Here is a 12477-nt window from a genome sequence, read left to right on the forward strand (position 1 = left end):
CAACAATTAGGCTTACTCCAAGGTATCGAGTGGATGCTCCGTAAAGCCGATTTAACCTTCCTTTGCACTCATAACCAACCCACCTACCCTTCCCTAACCTTAGAATTCCTAAGTTCTTACGACTACACCACTCCCGCCGGTGAAGGTGAATTTCTAACCGGTACGGCAACCTTCCGTATGTTTAACACCGAGTACTCTCTAACCCAACGCGAATTGAGTGCCATGCTACAATTTCCCACAGAAGGTCTGCTGCATGCCAGAATCCCTCCAACCTCAAACTGGAACACAGTTCTAGTTTTCGACCTTTTTAAGAAAATTTCCGGTATAAATACCTACAACTGGGAAGAACTCCTTCTCTCCCACATCCATAACCCCACCATCCGTTATTTTCTCCGTATCCTGCAAAACACACTTTTTGGAAGACCAAACAACAGTAAGGTTAACTCGAAGGAGTTATTTTTCCTCCAGTGCGTTTTCGAACCGGATACTAAGGTAAACGCCGCCTCTTTTCTCTTTCATCATATCCGCACCTTATGTGCTAGAGGCCGGCAACCCTTTATAATTGGTGGATTAATAACCTCCATAGCACTTGGCCTGAACCTAGGGGATAAACTCCAAACTTTAGAATCCTTACCTCCCCTGTCTATGGATATCAGCTATTGCCGCTCCAGCCGCCTGATTAAAAACAGAGTAGGCGGAGGCTATTATCTTATGGTGAACAACCAAGCAGTCCCAAGTGTTGTGCTACCCAATACCACCCTAACCGATGTCACAAACCCGGACCGCCACCTCTACGATCTTAGCGCTCCTGAAACAACCGAGCCTTCACAAACAAACCAGCAAACAGATGAGTTTGCAGAAATGGAACAAGGTGATCATCCGCCAACACAACAATCAGTCCCGCTAAACCCTTCCAGTAATGCAGCCGGCCCATCCTCCCAACGTCGTCGACGAAGACGACCTGCGACCAACGACGACATTATGGATGCTATCGATGGTATGCAGGCACAGAATGCAGATATGATGCAGATGATGCGTCAAATGCAACAGCAACAGGATGCTCGGAATGCCATAACCGACCAGCGGTTTACTGAGTTGTTCAACAGGTTCGACAACTTAGACATCCGTCAAAGATCACCAGGTCCAAGAACCAGAGGCGGAAGGCAGCCTTAGTTGTTATTTTCTTTTTCCTTTCCATCTTGTATTTCATTTCCTTAAAACATTGAGGACAATGTTTAGTTTAAGTATGGGGGGGAAACAATATTCTTTCCATTCTCATTTTTTTTTTTTCAAGTGTGCTATTTTCCCTTTCATTGTTATTTCCCTTTCTTATTATGAAAAAAAAAAAAATATTATTATAATATATATTTAGTTTAAGTTAAGTTCCTAAGTGTGAAAATTTTCTATTATCTATTCCCCTCAATTTCCTGAGCCATAACAAAAATTTTAACACACCCAATAAATATAAAGGTCGCCTACTCTATAAAATTTGAGTGAAATCAAAACAAAATCATTACCATAACAACGCTCTGAGAACCTCAATATGTTAGATCAGGATAAGTACCTATTATACCGATTCCTTGAACTTTTAGTTCTATGGCAACCCCAAGTAGTTTATACAGAAGTCAGCACCATCTTAATAGCAAACTACGTGGAGAGCCGATGAATATAAGTGAATGATCCCCAAAGTAACCTAAGATACATAAATATATCAAGAAACGCACTAATTAAATTAGGTGATCTTTACCAGATCATTTAATCTAAAGGTTGCAGATCATGCAAAAGCACAATACGAAAGACCCATTACGAGTTGGTTCAGTAGGAATCTGGTACTGAACTTGGTAGGGCGGACTACGGTTCGATCCCCCGCAATTTGCAATGGACTGAATAATGAAGTTATCCGACTTATGTACCAGAACTTCTAGCTAAAAGCGGATCATAATCACTAACCGGTTACTCCACTATGTGCGCGAAAAGATAAAGGGCTTAATGTGATTTCGCTAGAATGAAAACGGGTAAAATAAGACTAAAGGAACCAGGATAGCTATCATAGTGTACTTGAAACTGATTGGCATAAGGTAGGGTTATCTAAGTTGTAACGGTAGTTGTTGATGTCAAGATTAAACTCAAGTCCTCCTAAACAAAAATCCATTGGCAACCTAGTACGAATTGATGTGTGCTTTAAAATTTCATCTGGCTAAAACTTTTACTATACTGAATTTTGCTTGAGGACAAGCAAAGATTTAAGTATGGGGGAGTTTGATAACACGAAATTATATCACATTTTAAGACTTAACTTAATTAGATTATATTATCATTTACTTTAATTTATCCCATTTTATCAGATATTATGCAGTATTTCTTTTCTATTTACATCAGGTACCCATTTTGAAGCAAAAGTGAAAAAGGGAAGAAAAGGAGGTGTAAAAAGCAATAAAAAGGAAACAAATAACCAAGACCAAGCCCAGCCCAAAAGAAAGCGCACGTTGCCCCTGTGACGGGCGTCACAAGGAGTGTGACGGGCGTCACACTAAAAGCACTCCTGTGACGAGCGTCACACATGGTGTGACGAACGTCACACCAGTCCTCTATATTTTTGGCGCAAGGAACTCAACTGACCACGTTGAAGCCTACTTCCACGCACGCTTAACCCTCGGAACGAGACCACGCACACGGAAACCCTTGAAAAGTAGTTACACCAGCAGCTGTATAAATAGCAGCTAATTGGGAACTTTCAACCAGACAGTTTTTGCACGCTCAGTTTTGCGGAAGCTCTGCCAAATTTATTTTTCACGCCTTTGCTTATTTTTCTTCCTTTCCAACATTGTTCATTTTATTTATTTCTTTTGCAAGTTTTACTTTCTCTTTTCCCCTTGCAATTTATCTTCCCCGTTTTTAGCTTTTAGATATTTTTCGCGTAGTAGTTTCTACACCGGAAACTACTGTGCAACTTTATACCGGATTTAACCTTACGTTATATTCCAGTTTTATTTCCTTGATTTAATTTACTGTTTAATTGAAGAATCCAAGAACAAATCCTACCGGCTTGTGGTGGAGTGTTCAAGACCATTGTATTACGCATTCAGGTTCTTTAATCGTTATTTAATTTTTAATGTTTTATTCTATTGTTTATTCATATTGCCTGCCTGGAATGAGTCTGTTTATGCATGATATAAATTCTTATTTATTTAGCATGTCTGGCTAATTTGCCTAGGTATCGGTATGTAAAGTAAGCAGAAAAAGGGGTCGAGACTGAGTCGGTCTATCTAAACTTAAAATTAGAATCAATCTTTTTACGGTCTCAACTTACAGGTTTAATAACAAGATTTTTTTACAAAAAGTAAAGAACATAAATAAGTTAAAACCAACAGAGCGAGAGTTTGAGGTTTTGACTGGACAGTGTGAGTTAGGCATTAATTCTAGATCAGGGCGAGAGCAAGTTTTAGAGTCAATTAAATTCTGACCTTTTCCAAAAAGTATTTTTAAAGATCGAATGTGAGGACGAGAGTTAAGCATTTGGATTTAATCATATAACCTAAGTCAACAGAGCGAGAGTTTGAGATAAGGGTGTTTAAAACGGTCAGTATTTTCTTAAAAAGAGTTTCTGCAACTTTATTGCTTTCAAAATATGGTTTTTGACTTAATTATAAGTGACAGCAACATTAATATAAAATCATGGTTTATTCAACAGAGCGAGAGTTTGAGATAAAACCTTTAACCAATAAAGTTAACTGAAACGATTTATTTTAAAAACCTGGAAACCGACAAAGACTTGATTCCCTAGTTTTGACGAACTACATACCGATATCCGTTTTATTGATATTTAATCTAGATATTAGTTTAGCTCTTAGTTTTTCCCCAAACAATCAAACATTTTCACCTTAGATTTACGTAGTAACTTTAGATAACGGTATATCGATTCATAAGTCCCTGTGGGATCGATATCTTTTAAAACTACGCGATAGAACTGTGCACTTGCAGTTTGTATCCCATTCTCGACTCACACAGTCGAGCGATCAAGTTTTTGGCGCCGTTGCCGGGGACTTTTATTCAATCGATATCGTAACTCTTCCGTTACGCTGTAGAGACTAAGGTTTCTTTTTCCTTCTATTCTTTCTTTCGTTGATTTGTATGCCACGCACTCGCTCTCAAGGCGAACCGCTCTATTTACGAATCAACGATATCGAACTATATCTCCGAGTCTTACGACGAATTCGGGAATATCGTGCTGAAAACAATCTCCCTCCTATAAACCTTCCTGATATCAAAAACATTTTTCCTTCTTTAACCGAGATGGCAGAACCAGCTCGTGCTCTTAGAGATTACGCCGCTCCATCGCAAGATGAGCCGCATTCAAGTATTGCTCCGCCCGCAATCGAAGCAAACAACTTTGAACTTAAACCTTCGTTGTTGCAGGCTGTGCAACAGAACCAATTCTCTGGAAATCTTACCGAAGATCCAAACCTTCATTTATCCGTATTTGTTCAATACGCTGATACTGTTAAAGCTAATGGTGTCACTTCAGAGGCAATTCGACTTCGTCTTTTTCCTTTCTCATTAAGAGATAGCGCTAGAAGATGGCTTCAATCTCTCCCTTCCAACTCAGTCACCACATGGAACGAGTTGAAGAAAGTTTTTCTTGCCCGATATTTTCCACCAAGCAAAACAGCTATGTTAAGAGCCCAGATAAACGGATTTAAACAGAAAGACAACGAGTCTCTTTTCGAAGCATGGGAAAGATACAAAGACATGATGAGACTTTGCCCACACCATGGTTTGGAAGACTGGTTAGTAATTCACACATTTTATAATGGTCTCTTATACAATACAAGGTTAACAATAGACGCCGCTGCAGGTGGTGCACTAATGAACAAACCTTATGCTGATGCTTACCAGCTTATCGAGAGCATGGCCCAAAACCACTATCAGTGGGGAACCGAACGAACAACAGTGGAAAAACCTCAACCGAAAACTGGCATGTACGAGACAAGTAACCTTGATCACGTTAATGCAAAAGTGGATGCTTTGGTCCAGAAGATTGAAAGTTTAAACGTATCACCTCCAACCGCCGTGGTTGCTATAACTCAGAATTGCGAGGTCTGTGGAATCCAAGGCCACACTCCTGCGGAATGTCAACTCTTGACTGGAATCCAAACAGAGCAAGTAAACTATGCTCAAGGAAGCCCCTATTCGAATACCTATAACCCAAATTGGAAGAACCACCCAAACTTTTCATATAAGAGTAATAATGCTCTATACGCACCTGGACAGTCTCCGAATCAAACCCCATCTGTACCTCCGGGATATCAGAAACCAAATCCTAACAATAATAACCCTAGAAAATCCAACTTGGAAATCATGATGGAAAACTTTATAGCTTCCCAACAACAAACCAATAAAGATTTCTTAAACCAGAACATACACACTGGCGAACAACTTAAACAACTAGCAAGCAAAGTAGATGCCTTGGCTACCCATAACAAAATGTTAGAAACACAAATATCTCAAGTAGCTCAACAACAAGCACCTACTGCTGCACCAACTGGTACATTCCCTGGACAGCCCCAACCTAATCCGAGAAGCCAAGCTCATGCAATTATATTAAGAAGTGGAACGGAAGTGGAAGGACCGTCTGATCCAAGGATAGAAAACCAAAACCCTAAGAAATCTACTGAGGAAAGTGAACCTAAGGAAAAGGAAGAGAGTAATAAGGATACCCTAGAAAAGAAGGAACCTTATGTACCTCCACCACCTTACAAACCACCTATACCTTACCCTCAAAGGCTTGTTAAAACCAAAGATGTAGGCCAATTTAGAAAATTTGTCGATCTCCTTAAACAATTAAACGTTACAATTCCGTTTACCGAAGCTATTACGCAGATGCCCTCATATGCTAAATTCTTAAAAGAAATTCTTTCTAATAAAAGGAAACTTGAGGATAGCGAAACCGTTACACTCCCTGCCGAATGTAGCGCTATAATCCAAAACATGCCCCCTAAACTCAAGGATCCGGGTAGCTTCTCTATACCCTGTCACATAGGAAAATTTGTCATCGACAAAGCCTTATGCGATTTAGGAGCCGGAATTAGCGTTATGCCTTTATCCATATGTAAGAGACTGGAAATGGGAGAATTAAGACCGACCAAAATGTCTGTGCAATTAGCAGATCGTTCCATCAAATATCCTGTAGGAATCCTTGAAAACGTTCCCGTACGCATAGGTCAGTTTTACATTCCCACTGACTTCACAATTATGGACATTAGAGAAGATGATACTACACCTATTATACTAGGAAGACCATTCTTAGCAACTGCCGGTGCAATCATAGACGTAAAACGAGGAAGACTCACCTTCGAAGTAGGTGAAGAGAAAATTGAATTCATTCTTTCCCAATTCTTGAAAGCACCTGCAATAGAAGATACATGTTACTTCATGGATATCATCGATGAATGCATAAAAGAAACAGAGTCAGGAGAAGACAAATCATCAGACTATCTTTTAGAAGACAAATCTAAACAATGCTTAGCAATAACACCGGACCCTACGCAGTGTCTTAACAAACCAACCCCTGATTTGAAAACACTTCCCAAAAATCTGAGATATGAATTCCTAGACTTAGAACTTGAACGACCTGTGATAGTCAATGCAGATCTAGGAAGACTCGAAACAGAAAAACTCCTACATATCTTAAGAAAATATCCAACCGCACTAGGATACCACATAACCGATCTTAAAGGAATAAGCCCTTCTATTTGTATGCACCGCATCATGTTAGAAGAAGACGGTAAAACCTCTAGGGAACACCAGAGAAGACTAAATCCGATCCTAAGTGAGGTAGTAAAGAAAGAAATAACCAAGTTATTGGAAGCAGGTATTATATATCCTATATCTGATAGCAAATGGGTCAGTCCTGTACACGTTGTACCAAAGAAAGGAGGCATAACCGTTATTGAAAACGAAAAAGGAGAAACTATAACTAAACGAATCGAATCGGGATGGAGAATGTGCATTGATTATAGAAAACTAAACAAAGCAACCCGAAAAGATCATTTCCCTTTACCATTCATTGACCAAATGTTAGAACGATTAGCTAAACATTCACATTTCTGTTATTTAGACGGTTATTCAGGCTTCTTTCAAATACCAATTCACCCTGATGACCAAGAAAAGACAACATTCACATGCCCTGATCCACCTATGTCGTGATGTTTGTTTGTGGTGACGTGTGTTTAATCATGACAATGTATCCTTACCAGATTTTCCCTTTACTGAGTAATAATGATTTTTATGGAATTTTTCTTCTTCCATATTATTCGAAGTGCTTCATAATGTTTAAGTATTTTATCAAGATTTTCTCTTTATTAAAATTGTCTCTTTGTCTTCTAGTTTACCATTCATTGGGAGGAGTCTTTTCCTCTTCTAAGCACATTTTTAGAGTTCTCGTTCGTCTTCCCAGACCAGGTACATTTTCTTTTCATTTCCTCCTTCTTTTATTCCATGGCTATTATTGATGCATGTGATAAGAATGGTAAAACACTAAGAACCTTGGGTGCTCGTGAAATAAAAGATATTTGAGATTTTTACGTGAGAGGATGTAGAGATACTCTAACCCATGCTGACTTTGATCGTATTGTAAAGAAGACTTACAATTTTTGCCTCTTTTAGTGATTCTGATTCTGACTCTTCTTCATCAAGTTCAGTTGTAGAGTTGTTGATGGAGATTGTGGAATCATTTCATCAAGAAGTAGTGACTTACGATCACAACTCCATAGACGAGATGGAGATATCTAAACTGTGGTCTTTGAAGAATGTATCTTCTGTTGGGAATGAAGACGATGTTATTTTGGAGCCCTGTATTCCAGAGGAATGTGTTTGCATAGCTCTTCCTAGGGGAGTTAAAGATGAATAATTTCATTTCTATGTCGGGGTATTGGAATATTTTAATATCCACCTTCCCTTTACCAATTTTGAATCTGATCTACTAAAAACCCTAAATGTCACCCCTTCTCAACTTCGTCCTAATAGTTTGGGGGTTATCAAGGCTTTCAGAATAGTCTGGGAGGCCATATATATAGGACCCACAATAGGATTATGTTTCTCCATTTTTGAAATCAAAGGTGTTAAAAAGGGTGGATGGGTGACCATTAGTGGCCTTCCCGATAAGAGTTTTCTACAAGCTTACACCACCAACTATAAATATTTCAAATATCGATTTTTATGAATTAGGTGTGGACTGAGATGTTCTCAAGTAATATATGCGCTAGATAGGTCTTATAATTTTCCTATCAATTGGACCTGGAATTCTCTTTCGATATCTGAGTTTAATTTTGATAAGTTAAACGACCAAGAAGTTAGGTCCCTAGCCATCTTGAACTCCTTCCGTATGATGAAGGTTCAGGGTCTATTGTCTTTATCCGAAGATCAAATGATTTCTTTTTTGGGTAATGTTTGATTATTTATTTCGAGTACCACTTGTGATGTCATCTCGTATCCTGCTAAATTCTCTTCTCATTTTGTTTTCAGAAAAAAAATGACTGACATCTCAGTGAAGGAGAAGAAAGGTTGATGCTAGAAACCCGGGCGGAGAGGAGAGTAGTTGGCCAACATGTTGTTAAATCAGACTTGTTTGGTTTAGAAACCCGACTGTTGAAGAAAAGAAAGGCATCCCCAAACAAAGCCATTCTGATTTTCTCAGATCCTCAACCTTCACCTTTTCCCCCAACGAAGGGCTTTCGTTCGAGTTCTTCGAAGAAGATGAAAACTTTAACGACTGACGAGGTTTGTAGAGCTGATTGGGAAATCTCATTTCTGATGTGCGATACCGGTGGGAGCAACCACACAAGATAGTCTAATAAGTTCAAGTTCTAGAACAACAATTTTGATGGATTGAAATTCCTCTACGATCACCTGAATGCAACTGACGACGTGAACAAAGTGAAAACTATAGGACGACAGAAACTGGCCCAAAACATTAACTCTTATTTGATGATATGTGTTGTTTTAACCTGTGGACTGTTTGAAGTCGGTGATAAAAGTGAACATAATGAGATAAAACTGATCCAAGAGGTTACTCAATTGAGGGAGCACTAGAAAGCATAAGCAGTAAGACTATCTGTCGCATCTCGAAAAATACGATCCTTCGTGATGGTCGCGGAAAAAATTATTCAAACAGAGTCGCCACCGAAATTTATTTATTCCAATCAAGGAATAGGAAAATATTGATAAAACCTTTAACAACAGAATAATGGTCGTCGCAACCATATTCGGGTTCGAGAGTCGATTATGCAAAGGGAAGGTATTAGCACCCTTCACGTCCATTATACTCAACGGGAACCTTTTAGTCTAATTTGTGATTAAATGTTAGCGAATGTTTTTTTTCTTCGAGTGAATAAAAGATTGAAAAGATAAATGAAAGGAAACCTTAAAAGGGGAAAGGGAGTTTTTTATTAGTGTGCTCGCCAAGATCTTGCAAACTCGTGCATACGTATCCGTATAATGCAATAAGGAAATCAAAGCATTCGTAGTTCGGGGAACTATGATTTGTTGGTGTCTTTTAATGAACAACTGTGTAAATCGCGTTCTAAAGGCTAAACATTGGTTTGTCTACTCTCGGCGGAGGCTTAAGCACGAGTTTTTTATGCGTGTTAAAAGGGATTGGACAGTGGTCTTTCTGAAAAGAGTTTTGATCATACGGTGGTGACAAGTTGGATTAATATGTTGGAATTTTTATTTGAATGATGATTACTATGATAATCGAGTAAGGCAACTCGTATTCAAATAGTCGATGAGGGGAATCAAAGGCTCTAGACCATCTCCTTTTTCATCCTTAATTGTAAAAGGATTTGATAATAGTTAAGTTATTTTAAAGGAATGACAAATACTCAGATGGTCGAGTAAGGCAGTTGTAAGACCCCAATTTTGACCCCTAAGATCCCTCATGCCATCTCATAGCTTTGCATTGGCATTGGGATCACACCTTGGTATCCTCCTCACCTATCATTCATTGGGCTTGCACTGGGAGAGATCACCAAGCATATGTGATTATATCATACTTTATTTTTCTTTGTTTACTAACCAAAATACAAAAATATTTCTAGTGTAGCTTTGTTTCTTTTGTAGGTAGTGTGTGTCCACATGTGTCTCATCAAGCTCACAACTAGGGATTGAGACCCTCAGTGCAAGGGATCAAGCAAGAAAAGGTCCATATTGGTTCTAAGCATCATATATGGGTCCCCATGTTATTTACTTGTCATTTTAATCAAGAGTTCATCAAGAGTTTGAAGCTTGTTAGTCAAGGAAGCCCTAATTCATCTAAGTATCTTGTGTGCCTTCCTCAATAAGTTTTTTCAACAATTGGTGAAAGATATCAAGGGATGCTTCATTATACATCATCATAAGCATATATGATCCCCCATGAGCCCCAAAGAGCAAATGAACTTCAAGTGTGCAAGTTGGTTCAAGGAGGTTGACCAGAAAAGTCAACTGGTCAAATCTAGGGTTTCCTAGACCCTATCTCCTACAATTTTTGTCATACGAAAAAGATTCCAAGAGAAACGTTACTGGTAAAGACGAAGAATAGTTTTTAGTCCTCCGTTTTGTAATATTTTTAAGACTACTGGTTTTTTCCTTTTTGTTTTGTATTTGGGTCCTGCTATGGCCCATACTATGATATTTTTATATTTTATTTAATGCTTATTGGTTATTTCTTATCTTCTTCTTATTACTAAGTTTATGAGGCTACTTGTAAGACCCCAATTTTGACCCTAAGATCCCTCATGTTATCTCATCATATGCATTAGCATTGGGATCATACCTTGGCATCCTCCTTACCCCTCACTCATTGGGTTTGCATTGGGAGAGATCACCAAACACCATTTGATTGTATCATACTTTGTATTTTATCATCTTTACTAACTAAAATACCAAAAATATATCTTTGCATTTGTCTAACTCTTTTGTAGGTAAGGCACATGATCACCTTTGATCCATCAAGATCATATCTAGGGTTTAAGACCCTCATGGCTAAGAGCTCAATCAATAATTGGTATACAATGGCTTTAGAAATCATATATGAGTCCCTATGATCTTTAAATGTTATTTTGGTCAAGAAAGCATCAAGATTTTGGAATTGGTTTGCCTTGGAAACCCTAGTTCATCTGGGTATCTTGTGTAACTTCTTCACCAAGCTTCTTCAACATTTGATCAAATACTTCAAGGGATACTTCAAATTTCATCATCTTATGCATATATGATCTCTCATGAGTCCCAAAAGTCAAGAGAATTGCAAGCTAGCAAGTTGGTTAATGGTGGTTGACCAGAGGATTCCATCTGATCAAAACTGGGGTCCCCTAGACCCTATCTCCTACAATTTTTATCATATGAAAATGATTCCAAGATAAAAGTTACTCCAAACTACATTCCAAACAACTTTCATGTTGAGGTCTAAATCTAGTTTTGCTTGGAAAGTGATTTTTATGTTGAAAGATTATAGGTCATTTTGTCTAAACCCTAATTTGGAGGTCAACTTCCCAAGGCCATAACTTGCTAAATGTTTATGAGATGAAATATTTCCAAGTTGCACAATCAAATTCAAGGTGTCTACTTCAACGTTTCTTTTTGGAGGAAGATCTAATTCAACTTTTATGAGCATGTGATATGAGGATACATTATAGGTCATTTTGGACCAATGCCATTGAACAAGTGATTTTCCTCAACTTCAAAAATGCATAACTCATTCATATTAAATCCAAATGAGGTCAAATGTGTTACCATTTTGAAGGACTTTGAAAGCGATACAACTTTGATGAATGAACTTTTCTCATTTGAAGCTCACATAAAACGTTAGCCAAGATGGAATAAGTGAACATATGACTTGACACTTAAAATTTTTTTTGATATGTTAAAATTTCCAAATTTCCACCTCAAAATTCACCATGATAAAAGCTTCAAATGGAAAAGTGTTCAACATAAGAGTTATTCCTCTTGATCTAACATTTTCCAAAAAGTCAAATTTCATCCATTTTTGACAAGATTTGAATGGTTTGCGCATGGCTTGAACATGGCATCATAATTTGGCAAAATCAAAACTTCAAACAGCTGTGTGCAATTGCCTTGCATTCCAAGTTGATTTCAGACTCATTCACACTTGATATTGGACCTAAATGAGTGACTTCATGTGCCTGTACACGCCCATGCAAGCATGCATCATCCATTGCCAAATTTGGAAATTCAATTTGAAGGTGCAAATAACATGTGATTCAGCTATAACTAGAAGCCTCTGGGTTCAGAATTGAGGATGCCTCCACGCCAGCTTTGCTCGAAGACCCCAAACCTTTCCATTTGAAAGGAGAATCCTGAGAATTTTCTTTGAAAATTGAGTTTGAATCTCACTGTTTTGAGATTCAAAACTCCAGGGATCCAAAGCCTTTGGTTGATTCTAATCTACTTTTGCAAGCTTCCTAAGTGAGATCAAGCACG

The 12477-nt window shown here is 38.2% G+C and overlaps 1 pseudogene; it reads right to left on the reverse strand.

The window, feature by feature from the left end:
* Positions 1-4678: 4678 nt before the first annotated feature.
* Positions 4679-4778, reverse strand: LOC127124290 (uncharacterized; annotated as a pseudogene).
* Positions 4779-12477: the final 7699 nt, after the last annotated feature.

Source organism: Lathyrus oleraceus, chromosome 2 (assembly GCF_024323335.1).
Source record: "Lathyrus oleraceus cultivar Zhongwan6 chromosome 2, CAAS_Psat_ZW6_1.0, whole genome shotgun sequence".
Taxonomy (NCBI): domain Eukaryota; kingdom Viridiplantae; phylum Streptophyta; class Magnoliopsida; order Fabales; family Fabaceae; genus Lathyrus; species Lathyrus oleraceus.